This window comes from Pelmatolapia mariae, linkage group LG3_W (genome assembly GCF_036321145.2).
Source record: "Pelmatolapia mariae isolate MD_Pm_ZW linkage group LG3_W, Pm_UMD_F_2, whole genome shotgun sequence".
NCBI classification, from domain to species: Eukaryota; Metazoa; Chordata; class Actinopteri; order Cichliformes; family Cichlidae; genus Pelmatolapia; species Pelmatolapia mariae.
In genome coordinates, this window is record NC_086229.1 from 74,013,562 (window position 1) to 74,027,385 (window position 13,824).

The 13,824-nt window shown below is 41.0% G+C and overlaps 1 protein-coding gene and 1 pseudogene across 1 annotated transcript in view; both read left to right on the forward strand.

The window, feature by feature from the left end:
- LOC134623951 (zinc finger protein 664-like) overlaps nt 1–13,824 on the forward strand; it is a 507,757-nt gene that overhangs the window by 161,915 nt on the left and 332,018 nt on the right. The window lies entirely within an intron of this gene.
- LOC134623923 (sodium/hydrogen exchanger 9B2-like) lies at nt 2,685–9,116 on the forward strand (annotated as a pseudogene).

Consider the following 13,824-nt stretch of genomic DNA (forward strand, 5'->3'; position numbering starts at 1 on the left):
CCCATGTCTCTAAACCCATTCTCTCTCTCACTCACTGTTGTACACATGCACGTTTCTGGTAAAGGTAGGGAGTAAAGTTCAGGCTGGTCAAGAGGACAGAGAGATTACCATCATGCCCCAGAGGAAGACGGAGGAGCCGGACGACACGACCACGGTGAGTGTGATTCACCTCTGAGCTCTGAGAAAGGCCGTCAATTTATAGAAACCATATGCAAGTGTTGGGGCTCTGTAATTTTTAAGGTTTAGACTGAATGTAGGTGGACACATGAGCACTGCAGCTAAGTGGGCTCTACTCTACATGTTAAAATATGTGTAAAAAACACTTTGGAGTCAGAGTGAAGGAGACCAGGGGGAAGGCCCAGCATGCATACAACGAAAAAAAAAAGAAAAAGACTAAGCATTGTTGTTATTAAGGCAGTTTTTACCCATTTATTGGGAATTTTCCTTTCGAAATGTTATAACATAAGAATTCCAAGGACAAAATTCATATAAGACACTTAATTTGAAAGGTAACACTTTATAGTAACTGAATCTGTGCTCTTTTAGCAATTGCAGATGGATCGAATGCAACCTCACTCTAATGAAACCTCAGCAACCTGGTTGTAGTTTAGGGTTTAAAGTTCTCATGAATGTTAATGATAATAAAGTTTGTGGTTTAGGCATTGTGTCCTGTAAGGGCTCAGTCACACAAGTGTAGAGACTGGTTGGCGATGTCCTAGAAACAGTCAGTTGCTAGGGAAAAACGAATATTCACCATCTGGTTGGTGAGTGATTGCTGGAGGTTCCTGGCAGACACTGTGAAATTTATTGCTGAATACTATGCTATGCTGCTCTGACCAAGAGAAAAGCTGGTATAAAAATTTCCCGAACAGTTGGTCAGTGGTTGCTAGCTGTCTCTAGGTGAAATAAGTTGCAAGTTGTAGGTTGCAGCAAAAATGAAAACGCTTTTCTTGACAGACAAATGTTCTACATTTGGCAATAGTTCAGACAAGCTGGCGTCTTCTATGCAAACTACTGGTGTCTGCAGCAATCTGTTGTTGTGAACAAAGCAGGTAACAGGAGAACTCCAGGGTGGCATAATTTACATCTTTACAACTGATTTCACCTAGCAATAGTGGGCAACCTTCAGCAACCAGTCACCAGCTTGTCAGGAATACACTTCTTCCCTAGCGATCACTGGTTTCCTATGTTGTAGCCAACTAGTATCTAAGCAAGTGTGACATAGTGATTAAGACCTGATTATATATATCAGATGACTATCAGAAACTGAAAAACATCTAATGAACAGATGAAGACGCCATCATCTGACTCTTCCTGCTGCGCGTCCTGTATCAGTCTGAAGGACAGATGTCCTCGACCTTGGGGAATCGTCAACCTGCTCATCACCAAAGGTAACGAACACTCATGATGTCTGTGTGTTTGTATACGGTAAAATCCTCAACTATGTGTCTTCATTAAATACTCCACCAAGGACCAGCAGCACTGTGTAAATGCATCCTGTCAAACTGAATCTTAATGGGATGTCACATCTGCTTGCAGTGTGTTTGTTTGCTCTGCTGTTTGGAGTCGTCTGGTCCATCACGGGAAAAGAGTGTTTACCTGGAGGGAACCTGTTTGGCATCATCATACTCTTCATCTGCTCCGTGCTGGGAGGGAAGCTGGTGGGAATGATCCAGCTGCCCACACTGCCCCCCTTTCCTCCACTGCTTGGTACAGCCCAGTAACTTATTGTCTTGTAGTCTAATCCAGATTAATAGAGGTTATGTAAAACTTAATAAATACTTCCTGTGTTAAATGTACGTAGCATTGTAGCATCATAACGGTGTAGTCCATGCAAGTTCCCAGCGTTTATACTCGAGCGCTGTTATTGTGCAACTAGAACACTAGGGGGTGCTGGGATTTCTCTCTTTGAGAATGATCCATTCTCCATCAATCCATCCAATCGATTTCAGTCATTTTTTTGCATTATAAATATGTTCTACTTTCAGGTGTGTAAGCAATGTTATGTAGCAGCTTTTGTTTGAAAAACACAAACACAAAAGCTGCCACATATTTTGCTTTTTTGTAGTTATATTTAAGTTCTTCTGTAGTCCATTTGAAAGTTGTGGTTAGTGGTTGTGAAAGAAAAAGTGGAGTTTGACTTGGCTCAGTTTTATCACATGGGCCTCTGTTATTCAGTGTTCCATGCTATTTTATTTTCTTATAAGAAGGAAAAGGAGAACAGTCCTCATATGTGACATAAATGGACATTTGAATATTGGAACATCTATGATCCACTCCAAAATAATGCATAACAGGAAAGTACAAAGGCAAAGTTAATCCACTCTATAATACAACCTGCATCCCTAACAGTACTTCATACATACAAACTTCTTTCACTAAATTACTTGAAAATCTTCACTGCTTATTATTTCATGTCAATAAAACTTGAATTGTTGTCCCCTTATTCTATGTACAGTATCTATCAGTAAGTATATGTAGATACTTAGACGTACATTACAATTTCAAATAAAATTGAATGAAATGATCTTTGGATCACACCCTCTGTCACAGGCCATATCACAAAGTGCTACCACACATTATGTTAGTTATGGTCCTTACAACTACAGCATGCCTGTACAAACTTGTGTGTGTGTGTGTGTGCGTGTGTGTGTGTGTGTGTGTGTGTGTGTGTGTGTGTGTAGGTATGCTGCTGGCAGGTCTGCTATTGCGTAACGTTCCTTACATAACGGACGCCATCTTCATCGACACTCGCTGGTCTGCAGCTCTGAGGAACATCGCCTTGTCCATCATCCTGACCAGAGCTGGTCTGGGCCTCAACCCTGAGGTACGTGTACAATTAAATATAAAGCTATACAATTACATGCTGGTAGTTACACACAGAAATTCTAAAGCAGTCGCTTAAATCTGTGTTTGCATGCAGGCTTTACGTTGACTGAAAGCAGTGTGTGTACGTGTTGCAGTTGGACCCTGTATGGTGGAAGCCTGCATTGCTGCTGTGGTCTCTCACTTCCTGCTGGGTCTGCCATGGGTTTGGGGTTTCATACTGGGGTAATTTGTGCACACACATACAGACACACACACAATGGTCTTAGTCAATACTTTAGTTGACATGTTGGAATCTCTTTAAACAGACTTTAAACAGGTGGTTTCTGCATGTTAACTGCAGCTATTTCTTTCTGTATGACTGAGTCAAAGTAAGTAAAGTGACACTCACTGTATCTGTGGTGTGTGTGTTTGTGCAGTTTTGTACTGGCTGCCGTTTCTCCAGCAGTTGTTTTTCCTTCAATGCTGCTTCTGCAGAGAGAAGGATATGGAGTGGAGAAGGTAAATTATCACCTGTTACTATCATCACCACATTTGACTGATGAAAGGTTCATCCTGCGACAAGGGGCAACATATGGGTGGAAAAAGAGATGAGCCTGAGATGAGTCTATAGACATGACACAACATGTGTGTAGGCTTATGCAGAGCAAGTATAACCTAAAAATAACAGCCATTACTAGAGGAGTCTAGAACTCCTGTAATGGCTGTAGCTCCATCAACACATTCTCAGTGATTACTAAGCTTCCTAATTGTGTCCTTGCCACTTTACAAGGACCCGCAGTGACCTCTAGGACACCCACTATGGTCCTTAATACCTTCTACAAAGTTACAAGCTTAAGCAGAGTCGGAATACTTTATTGATCCCTTATTGATCACTTATCAATAAGTGATCTACAAAGTTACAAGCTTAAGCAGAATCAGAATACTTTATTGATCCCTTATTGATCACTTATCAATAAGTGATCTACAAAGTTACAAGCTTAAGCAGAATCAGAATACTTTATTGATCCCTTATTGATCACTTATCAATAAGGTATTAGTCACTTATTAATCACTTATTGATAAATAGCTGGATAAGAAGAAGAGCGTGTGCAAGAAGGGTGTAGCTGTTGCAGTATACAGTGTGTTAAGTGGATGAGTTGTACAGGGACATGGTCACAGGCAGGAATGATTTCCTGTGTCGTTCAGTGGTGCTTTTTGGTAATCTCAGCCTCCAACACTGTCTTTATCTTGGACAACATCCGCCTCTCCGACACCACCTTGAGGGAGTCCAGCTCCATCCCCACAACATTACTAGCCTTACGGATCAGTTTATCGAGTCTGTTGGTATCTGCGACCCTCAGCCTGCAACAGAATAGAGGATCGCACTGGCCACAACAGACTCGTAGAAAATCCTGAGCATTGTCCGGCAGATGTTGAAGGACCTCAGAGGCGATTCTGGCCCGTCCTGTAAAGTGCTGTGGTGTTTTTAGCCCAGTCCAGTTTATTTTCAATGTGTACTCCGAGGTATTTATTAGAGATGGCACGATACCACTTTTTTATGTCCGATACCGATATCATAAATTTGGATATCTGCCGATACCGATATGAATCTGATATAGTGTGTTTTTTAATCAATAAAACAGTTTTTTTAATATCTTGCTGCATTTTGTATAAGTTCATACTCAAGTTTAAATAAACAACAACACTAAAGCTATTCTGTTATACTTGTATGTAAAAAATACACAGCACCCAAAATATTTCATAGTTCAGCAATACTGATCAATCTAATAAACTTAAACCTACTCCACCCTCCCTATTCTGGTATTTTAAAGAGTACTTAACAGAAATATTAAGTAACCTAACTAATAGGGTTGCAAACTCCCAGCAAAAAAAAAAATAGGGAACCACCCCCCACCCTCCACCTCGTGATGCTTAATCAATGTAATCAACTTTAATTTGATGCAGGGTGAAAAAAATGCACAGAAATAAATTATTTTTCAAGAATAATTAAATAGATTCAACATCTTTCTTCAACAGAATTGCAGAATTCACAGATGGTACTTTCCCAAAGGAAAAAGTAGTATAGCTTACTAGGGTATATTAGACTTAACAGTTACTATATACAGTAATGGACTTCTATACATTTTACATCAGATTAAAACTTTGGGTGTAAGATTCGAATAATTATTTATTAAAAGCTAGACATTTTAAATGAGAATAAGGAAGAAAAGTATGTCTTTGTGCCCCCTTTTCCCTGTTAATGCCCTATCGGCCCCCCTGGCTAAACTTTGCTAGATCCGCCCCTGCACAGTTACCAGCCGTCAGCTACGTTGAAAAGGATCCTGGTGTAGAAAGTAATATTAAATACATTCTAACAACAGCTTATCAAGCTTAAACGTGCTGCTGTTGTTCAGCCGCTGGTTTCCTCTTTCTGGTGCAAAGTGGGCCAAAAACAAAGAAGAGAGACGGACTCGCGACAGAAAAGCTGATCAGCTGATCATTAAGCAGTTTCACGATTGAAGTAGCAGCAGGAAAGGGAGAGAGAGAGAGGCAGTCGCTCCATATATCGGTTGTTAAGCTTAACATGGGAATGCTTTACAAACATTCAGAGATGAACTTACACACTTGCTTTACTTCTCTCTGGGATAACTTCCTCAGAGATGAAATGCTGGTTTGGTAGAGAGGCTACAAATACACACAGCCGCTCTATCACGTGACCATACTGCTCCAACGTGCTACGGTTATGAGCCGAGTTTTGTGAGGTGCTTTTTTGATATTTAATGGATCGGATTACATTTTTTATTTCTCGCCGATATCCGATCCAGTAATTTAGGTCAGTATCGGACCGATACCGATACGTAATATCGGATCGGTCCATCTCTAGTATTTATAGCCCTCCACAATGTCATTGACCCCCTGGATTGAAACAGGGGTCAAGCGTTTCCTGGGCTTCCTGAAGTCCACAATCAATTCCTTGGTCTTTGCCATGTTGAGCTGCAGATGATTCTGCTCACACCGCGTGACAAAGGAGTCGACCACAGCCCGATACTCTGTCTTATCATCCCTGCTGATGCATCCAACCACTGCAGAATCATCAGAAAACATCTGAAGATGGCAGGACTCTGTGCAGTGGCTGAAGTCTGTGGTGTAGAGGGTGAAGAGGAAGGGAGAGAGGACAGTCCCCTGTGGTGCCCCTGTGTTGCTGATTACCTTGTCAGACACACACTGTGGGAGATGTACATATTGTGGTCTTCCTGTCAGGCAATCAACAATCCAGGACACCAGAGAAGCATCCACCTGCATCACTGTTAACCTATCACCCAGGAGGGTGGGGCTGATGGTGTTGAAAGCAGTGGAAAAGTAAAAAAACATGACCCTCACAGTGCTCGCCGGCTGGTCCAGGTGGGTGTGGACACGATTAAGCAGGTATGTCTGTGAAGGTTCTCAGTCATCCAGGTCATCGTAGTCAAAGGAGTTAGCAAAGAAAAGCGTCTGGACTTCTTAAAGTTGCTTGAAGACGTTTCACCTCTCATCCGAGAAGCTTCTTCAGTTCTAAGGTCAAATGGCCGAGAGTCCCAGACTTAAGCAGGTAGATGATGGCGTCCTCTGTTCTGAGACTGGGCTGATAAGCAAACTGAAGGGGATCCAGATGTGGTCTGACAATGGGTCGCAGCTGGTCCAGGATGAGCCTTTCCAGGGTCTTCATGATGTGGGAGGTCAGTCCCACAGGCCTGCAATCCTGGGGGCCACTGGGACGTTGTGTCTTTGGTATAGGGTCGAGGCATGATGTCTTCCACAGCACTGGGACCCTCTTCAGACTCAGACTCAGCATGAACAGTTTATGGAAGACTCCACAAAGCTGGGGGGCACAGGCCATGAGGATGCGGGGACTAACTTCGTCTGGTCCAGCAGACTTGCTTGAGTGGAGTCTCCTCATTTGCATCTGAGCCTGGTCTTGAGAGAAAGTGATGGGTGGTGGAGAGGTGTCAGGAACATCCCTTGAAGCTTTGATAGGATAGTGATTCAGTAACAATACCCTTTTAAAGGAGTTGTAAACATTATCAGTTATCAAAACACCCTCCAAATTAATTTATAAGCTTATAATACACAACTAGAATCCCTACAGCTACTTAGTACTAGCTACTACAGCTACTTCTAAAAGCCTTAAAACACTTGAAGTTTATTTAAATGGAAGCGACACTCCTAATCACCCAAAAGAGCTCAAGGCTCCTTCAGGATTGACTAACTTAAGCTTCACCAACCCAAAAACTTCCAAAGGGTCAAGAGCATTTAAAGCTCTAATGTCACTGTGTGTTGTTCTTCAGGGAATCCCCACCCTCCTGATTGCTGCTGGAAGCTTTGATGTTATTCTCGCCATAACAGGATTCTCTACTTGTTTGGGAATCGCCTTCTCTACAGGTCAGACAAAATGTTTCTGTCCTGTGCTGTTCAGTTCATTCTTTTCTAGTCTACATGGTCTGGTTGTGTTTGTCCTGCAGGTTCTACATGGATGAACATACTGAAGGGTCTGCTGGAGGTGGTGGGAGGCATCGTAGCTGGTATGATCCTGGGAATGTTCTTGTACTGCTTCCCCAGCAATGACCAGGTTTGACATTGTTTTTATATTAATATGATTGTCCTTTTTTATTTGTTCATAAAATGTGTCCTTAATATCTTCTGTCTGATCACAGGAGGATCTGGTCTTGAGGAGGACCCTCATGTTGCTGGGTCTGTCCACATTTTCAGTCTTCTTCAGTAATGTTATTGGTGCTGCTGGAGCTGGAAGTCTCTGTACACTGGTGCTGGCTTTCCTGGCAGCACTGGGCTGGAAGACTGAAAAGGTAACATATATCAGGATCACTTTAACCTGCATCCCGCCCCTTGGATTTTGCCATGTTTACCCCAAATCATCATTTTTAATGGCTGGCACCATGGAATGTGGTTAATCCAGGTATCTCTAACTTCGCAATCAGGCACCAGTAGCAGAAATGGTGGGTCGGTCATGGGATGTGTTTCAGCCACTCCTGTTTGGTCTGATTGGAGCTGAGATCACAATTAAAGCCCTCAGCCCAAGTACTGTGGGTAAGAACATTATATTAACGACATATTTCAGTTAGACTTTGCTCCATTTGAGTATAGATTCTGTTCTCACTATTTAGGACCAGTGGACCCAGTAATCAAAGAGATTCAAACTTCTAAGCAACAAAATTTGCTGCTTCAAGAAATTTAAGATATTGGTTTCCTCTTTATTGTTGTGTCTATGCCCTTAGGTCTGGGTATGGCCTGCATTCTTATTGGTCTGGTGATCCGTCTACTTGTCACCTTCCTGTTGGTTCATTATGGAGGATTCAACTTAAAAGAGAAGCTCTTCATTTCTGTGGCCTGGCTGCCTAAAGCTACTGTGCAGGTCTGTGAGTGTGTAATCCTGATATTAGACTGCTAGAAGATTTTCATTTTTCAAGAAAAATGTACCCGACTTTATTAAACCAGAACTAGAAGCACCTCAGACTTATCCAGAAACTTCTACAGGATCCATAACGTCTCTTAACACTCCTAAAATACTACTGGTGTTCAGAACAGCCACTAAAATTATTCACACAAATCTTGTGTTTTATAAACCACTGAAATCACTAAATTGACTTGATTAGAACTACCTACATGGCTCCTTAATTCTCTTTATTGACTTCTAAAACCTAAATTACTATGATAATCACACAAACATGTTCCAGTTTGTCATTAGTCATGAAACCCAAGGGCCTTTACATCTTCCTCAGTTATGACTAAAAACTAAAAAGTACCGTTGTTTCCCTTAAAACCACCTCTGTGATTTTAGTGATACATGCCTTCATTGTTAATCTGCACTTCTTCTGAGCATTTATTTATGTCTGTATGTGCTAGGCTGCCATTGGTTCCAAGGCATTGGACATGGCGAGGGAGAAAGGGGACGAGGCCTTAATTAAGTTTGGTTTGGACGTGCTAACATTAGCGGTGTTAGCCATCTTGACCACAGCTCCAGTTGGTGCACTGGGTATCGGACTGGCAGGACCACGTCTCCTGGCCCGGCAGGTCAAAGGTCAGCAGGCATACACATCTACACACTGTGTAGTGGCTTCATAATTTTACTCTTAAATCACTGAACAGTGTCAGGTGTAGTCATATGTAAACAACAAATGTCTTTTCTTCCCCTTTTCTAAAAATCCCGACCTCAGCAGAAGAGACAGAAGGTGAAGCTACACCATCTTACCTGTGAGATTACTACACTATCTTATCCACCTTTACTTCTAATCAAATAATAGTTGATTCATTATACGGCTATAAGCCACATTATGCCTTTGATTAAAGATTGTGAAATCATTACACTGTTTTATGATGCATTATACTGCGGAGTTATAAGAAATGCTGTTTGTGTAGAATCATGGCCTTACTTTTCTGATTTCAAAGAGAACAGAACATACTGTAGAGGTTTTCTGCCCCATCTCATCAGGAGGAGATAAAACAGGAAGCCAAGGCTGTCACTTAGACGCGGTAAGATAGAAGGAATGTGAGGGTTTAGGCTTTATGGCCCTGAAGGGAGGGGGAAGAAGCTGTAAGAGTCTGTGTAACTGTTGGACACTTCGGATGGTGCCAGACACCCTCCTGTGCACATCTCTCGTCCAGATGTCTGTAATGCTTGAAGTGTTGTATGGAATAAAGAGATAGTTGATTGAGCATTTATACACAGAGTGTTGTTCTTCCTTCAGCCCAAAGATGAAAGAACTGGGGTATTTAACAAACCGCAACGGGGTTGTTCAAGAAAAAGACAACGTGACTCTCGAGAGCAAGCTATGAAGCTTCTGAGTGGAAAAGCTCCTTATATATAAACTGTATATACAATATATAGGTATGTCCACACATAATGTAAATCATAAACAGAGTTTAGCTGCAGTTCATTTATATATACTGGCTGTAGGTTTCTTCTATTTTCTCTTTCTTCTACTGTAACCCAGAGTAAAATCTCTTTTACTAGATTTTTAGTAATTTCCTGCACTTATTTCCTGCCACTGAACACATCACAAATACATGACTCCAACCACATGACTTTGCTCAGCCAATCGGATGGCATGTAGGTCATAGTGAACCTGTCCCCCCTTCCTCCCGTCAGATGCGTGGAGGCAAGCCAGGTGACAGGGCTGTTGCAGGTTTGTATTGGCAAACACTGGCTTTTCCTGTTTTAATGCATTTTCTTTTAACACCAACTAACTTATGCGACTTAGACGCTGATTCCTGTGAGCCAGAGCCATAGTGTTGTTGTGCACTGAACAGAACGGAATTGGTGAGTTTGAACTTTTAATTGACTGTTTGCATTGCTACCAGCTGACGCTAATTGGCTGCTGAGTCTAAACAATTTGATTTTGATTTTTGATTTGACCGATAGTTGTTGAATAACACATGTTGTGAAGCTATATAATATGTATACAGCAGTTGAAAAGTTTCAGTTAAATCCTTATTGGTTAAATATACTGTTTATTTATTTATAAATTGTGTAAACAGGAGCAAGAATAACTTAATGTATTTAGCTTAACTGGCTGACATTTTTGTAATATTCTTGTGATTTCTTATTGGCCTTGTTTATTTAATGCAGGCCAGGTGAACCTTTTTGGGTATGAAAAAGGATGGTGAGCCAATGAACGGCTAGGAGCAGGAATCATTCTGCATTGAAGCTTCCACTGGACTGGTAGGAAGCTATCAAAGACGGCGCTCCGTCCCCATTTTCCGAATACACTGATTTCCACAATCATACACACCATTCCCCCCGTTTATGGACAATAGCGCTTGGACATCTCTCGTGGACATTCAGATAAAACTCACGGACTTCAGTGTGGATCAGTGTTTTTGTTGAGTGTGTTGAGTGTCACATGTCTGAGCTACACCGGTCTTATATATACTGGTGGAAACCCCCCATGTTTGTATGAAAGATGAGGACTGGTCTGCAAGCACTCGTCCACTCCTGGCCAAGTGACAGTGAAATGTTTTTACAGGTAATGTTACTGCATCAGTAGTTTTGCTCTACAAGGGCTTCACCCAACATGTCCTTTGTAGTGTGGTAAACTATACTATGTTGATTTTTATGCAGCATTTGTTTTTGTTAATCCAATTATTAATTTTACATTACACTGTTATGCTATCAGCTCATTAGGAGTGACAGAATCTATATTTTAAGTTCATTTCTGGTAAGCTAGTGTTAACATAAGCTAAAACATATTTGCCACACCAGATTTCATTTTTTTTACTAAAGTTTTTTATTTCTTCTGTTTGTCTGTTGAATAAGTGAAGTACAGCTGAGGTCATTTGTCATATGGGGACTGGCAAATAGTTTAGCTAGCATGCTAATCTGATGTGTTGGGGTTTTGGTGTGGTGGAGCAATGTAGATGGACTTGATGTGGGAAGTCAGTTCTTTAAAATTACATCACATTCAATAAGAAAAAAACAAAGCAATCATTTCTGATTTCAGATTTGGTTTGTTATAAAAAGGTATTTTCTTTACTGTTATGTGTTTAAAACATGCAAAAAGCAAATATTGGTTCCAGATTAAGTAAATAATGGCAGTAACAGATAGTTGACCTCATTAAAAATGGAGAAGCTGTGTTCCCCTTTCTGGAGAACAACATCAAATATAGAAGTCATGTTTAATCTTAAATGAGTGGGTAATCTATTGTCTAATGACATTTTCTGTGGAAAATGTTGTTATATATTTTTGAAAAAGATATAATAACATAATCTCATTTAATATAATACAAAATGATACAAGATCTTCTGAATGTTTATCATAGCATCTTTCACACGCACTGCAGTTAGCCTCCAGGCTTGTATCAGTAATCATTAAGCTCCCTGTAAATATTTTATATGTCAGCTAGGGCTGCACGATTTTGCAAAAAATGAGAATCACGATTTTTTTGCTTAGAATTGAGATCACTATTCTCTCACGATTTTCTTTTCCAATATAAATATTTATAGCACTTATTAACTGCACATCAACTTCGTAACAGTTGAAATTGAACATAAAAACAATAAATAAACATAAAAACAATAAATGCCTCACATTTTGTTGTTGCCGCAAAATGTTGTACTGCTTGAAATTCCGTCTCCACCGTTGCTCGACACTGCGTGTACAGAGCAGGTAGTGCAACAATAGAAAAATAATTGCGGGACGGCACTGTGTAGCGTTTGTCTAGGGCAGGGGTCAGCAACCTTTAACACCCAAAGAGCCATTTGGACGCGATTTCCACACAAAAGAAAACTGGGAGCCGCAAATACTTTTTGACATCTAAAATGAACATAACACTGTATATATAGTTTTTTTTTTTTTTTTTTTTTTTTTTTTTTTTACCTTTATGCTTTGTATGAACAACTAAGGTGTGTTGCTTAAATGCATGAAGTGCTACAGAGAAAATTACATTTTAATTTTGTAATTAACACATTTTGAACTTTGCAAAATTCCGCCTAAGTATGTATTTTACCTGGTTAATATGTGTGGCGGGGCGTGGACTGCAGCGCCGCTGCAGGGGAGGCGGACGCACCTTAGCGGTACCCGCAATCACGCCTCGCCGCCTTAACGTCTGTGCCACCTATGCTGTTGTGTTGGTGTGTGTCGGGCTGCGAGCTTTAACACCGGCTGTATGCGTAAAGCAACCGTGTGTGAAAAGTGGTCAATAAAAAGATGCTGAAAAGCGTGTTCATGGAAACATAGTCGGGTCTGCCGTGATATGTTTACAATGGGACTTCCGCTCCTGAACCTCTGCGCACAGCGTCTGCTGTACGATCGGGGCTGTACGAAGTCACTTTCATCTTTACGCACGACTGTAAGCTGCCGTCTGTGAGGGGTGAACGTGTTTGTTTTTGGAGAACAGCTGCTGACATAATGTGGATCCGAAGATCCATAATTGGCCTGCCTGGGGTTGAAAGTCTCGCACGGCGTTTCGGCGGCTATATCGGCTTCCGTAGGTGTGACGCTTATTTTGATCGATCAAAAACTAATAGAATATAATTTTATATTTATATTTCAATATCACAATAATCTTCCAATTTAGAACTACGAGTTAAAAAAGAACTAATATAAATAAAATAGACTTTAGCTAATTACTTACAAAAAATTATTTATTTCCCCAAACCACGCGGAGCCGTAGAAGGACTAAAGATCCGCATGCGGCTCCGGAGCCGCAGGTTGCCGACCCCTGGTCTAGGGTGTTGATCATTTTCCTAAATCCCTCGTTTTGCACAGTGTTGATGGGAGCCATATCTTTGGTCAGGTGATAGGTAATAGCCTCCGTAATTTCTTTGTGCCTGCGGGAGTTCGACGTGTATAGGGAAGCGCTGTATAAGGTTCCCGTTATTGATGTTTGGGTGGTTGACCGAGACAGATTTTCTCCTGTCACTTTCTCGTCATCCCTGACGTGTTCTCTGTCGTTTCTTTCCTGCCAATTTGAGCATCACGGCACAGCTTCTGTGTCACGTGGTATAATGCTCCGCCCTTGTCATTTGTTGAGCAGGAAGAGTGAGCGCTTGTTTTCATGCAGGTTATGTCCCGGATCAAAATGCGGTACAATCGTCGTCGTCTTTTTTTTTTTTTTTTTTTTAAATCGTTGTCATTTGGAAATGAGATCGCACGTAAGTATGAATCGAGATCGCGATTTTCTAACGATTAATCGTGCAGCCCTAATGTCAGCTGTGATTTAAATGCACAGTTTTAATTCAAAGCTCAATAAAATGTTTATCAATAAAGTTAGAATTTTAAAAAGGATTTCTCTCTTGTGTATACACTATAAGACTACATGAGATTTCATTTTCACAAGATGAGATCTCCTGATGCTTTTCCTCTCAGAGGCTGGATGCGCATTAAGCGAAACAAAACAGTCAGATAAGTCAAACTTTACTCAACTCATTCTTCTTGCTTTCTCTACTTCGTACGATAGATTCATAAATGTTGAATTCTCTTGCAGCTTTATTCCCATGTTCAGGACCTGAAAACAGGGTTTGAT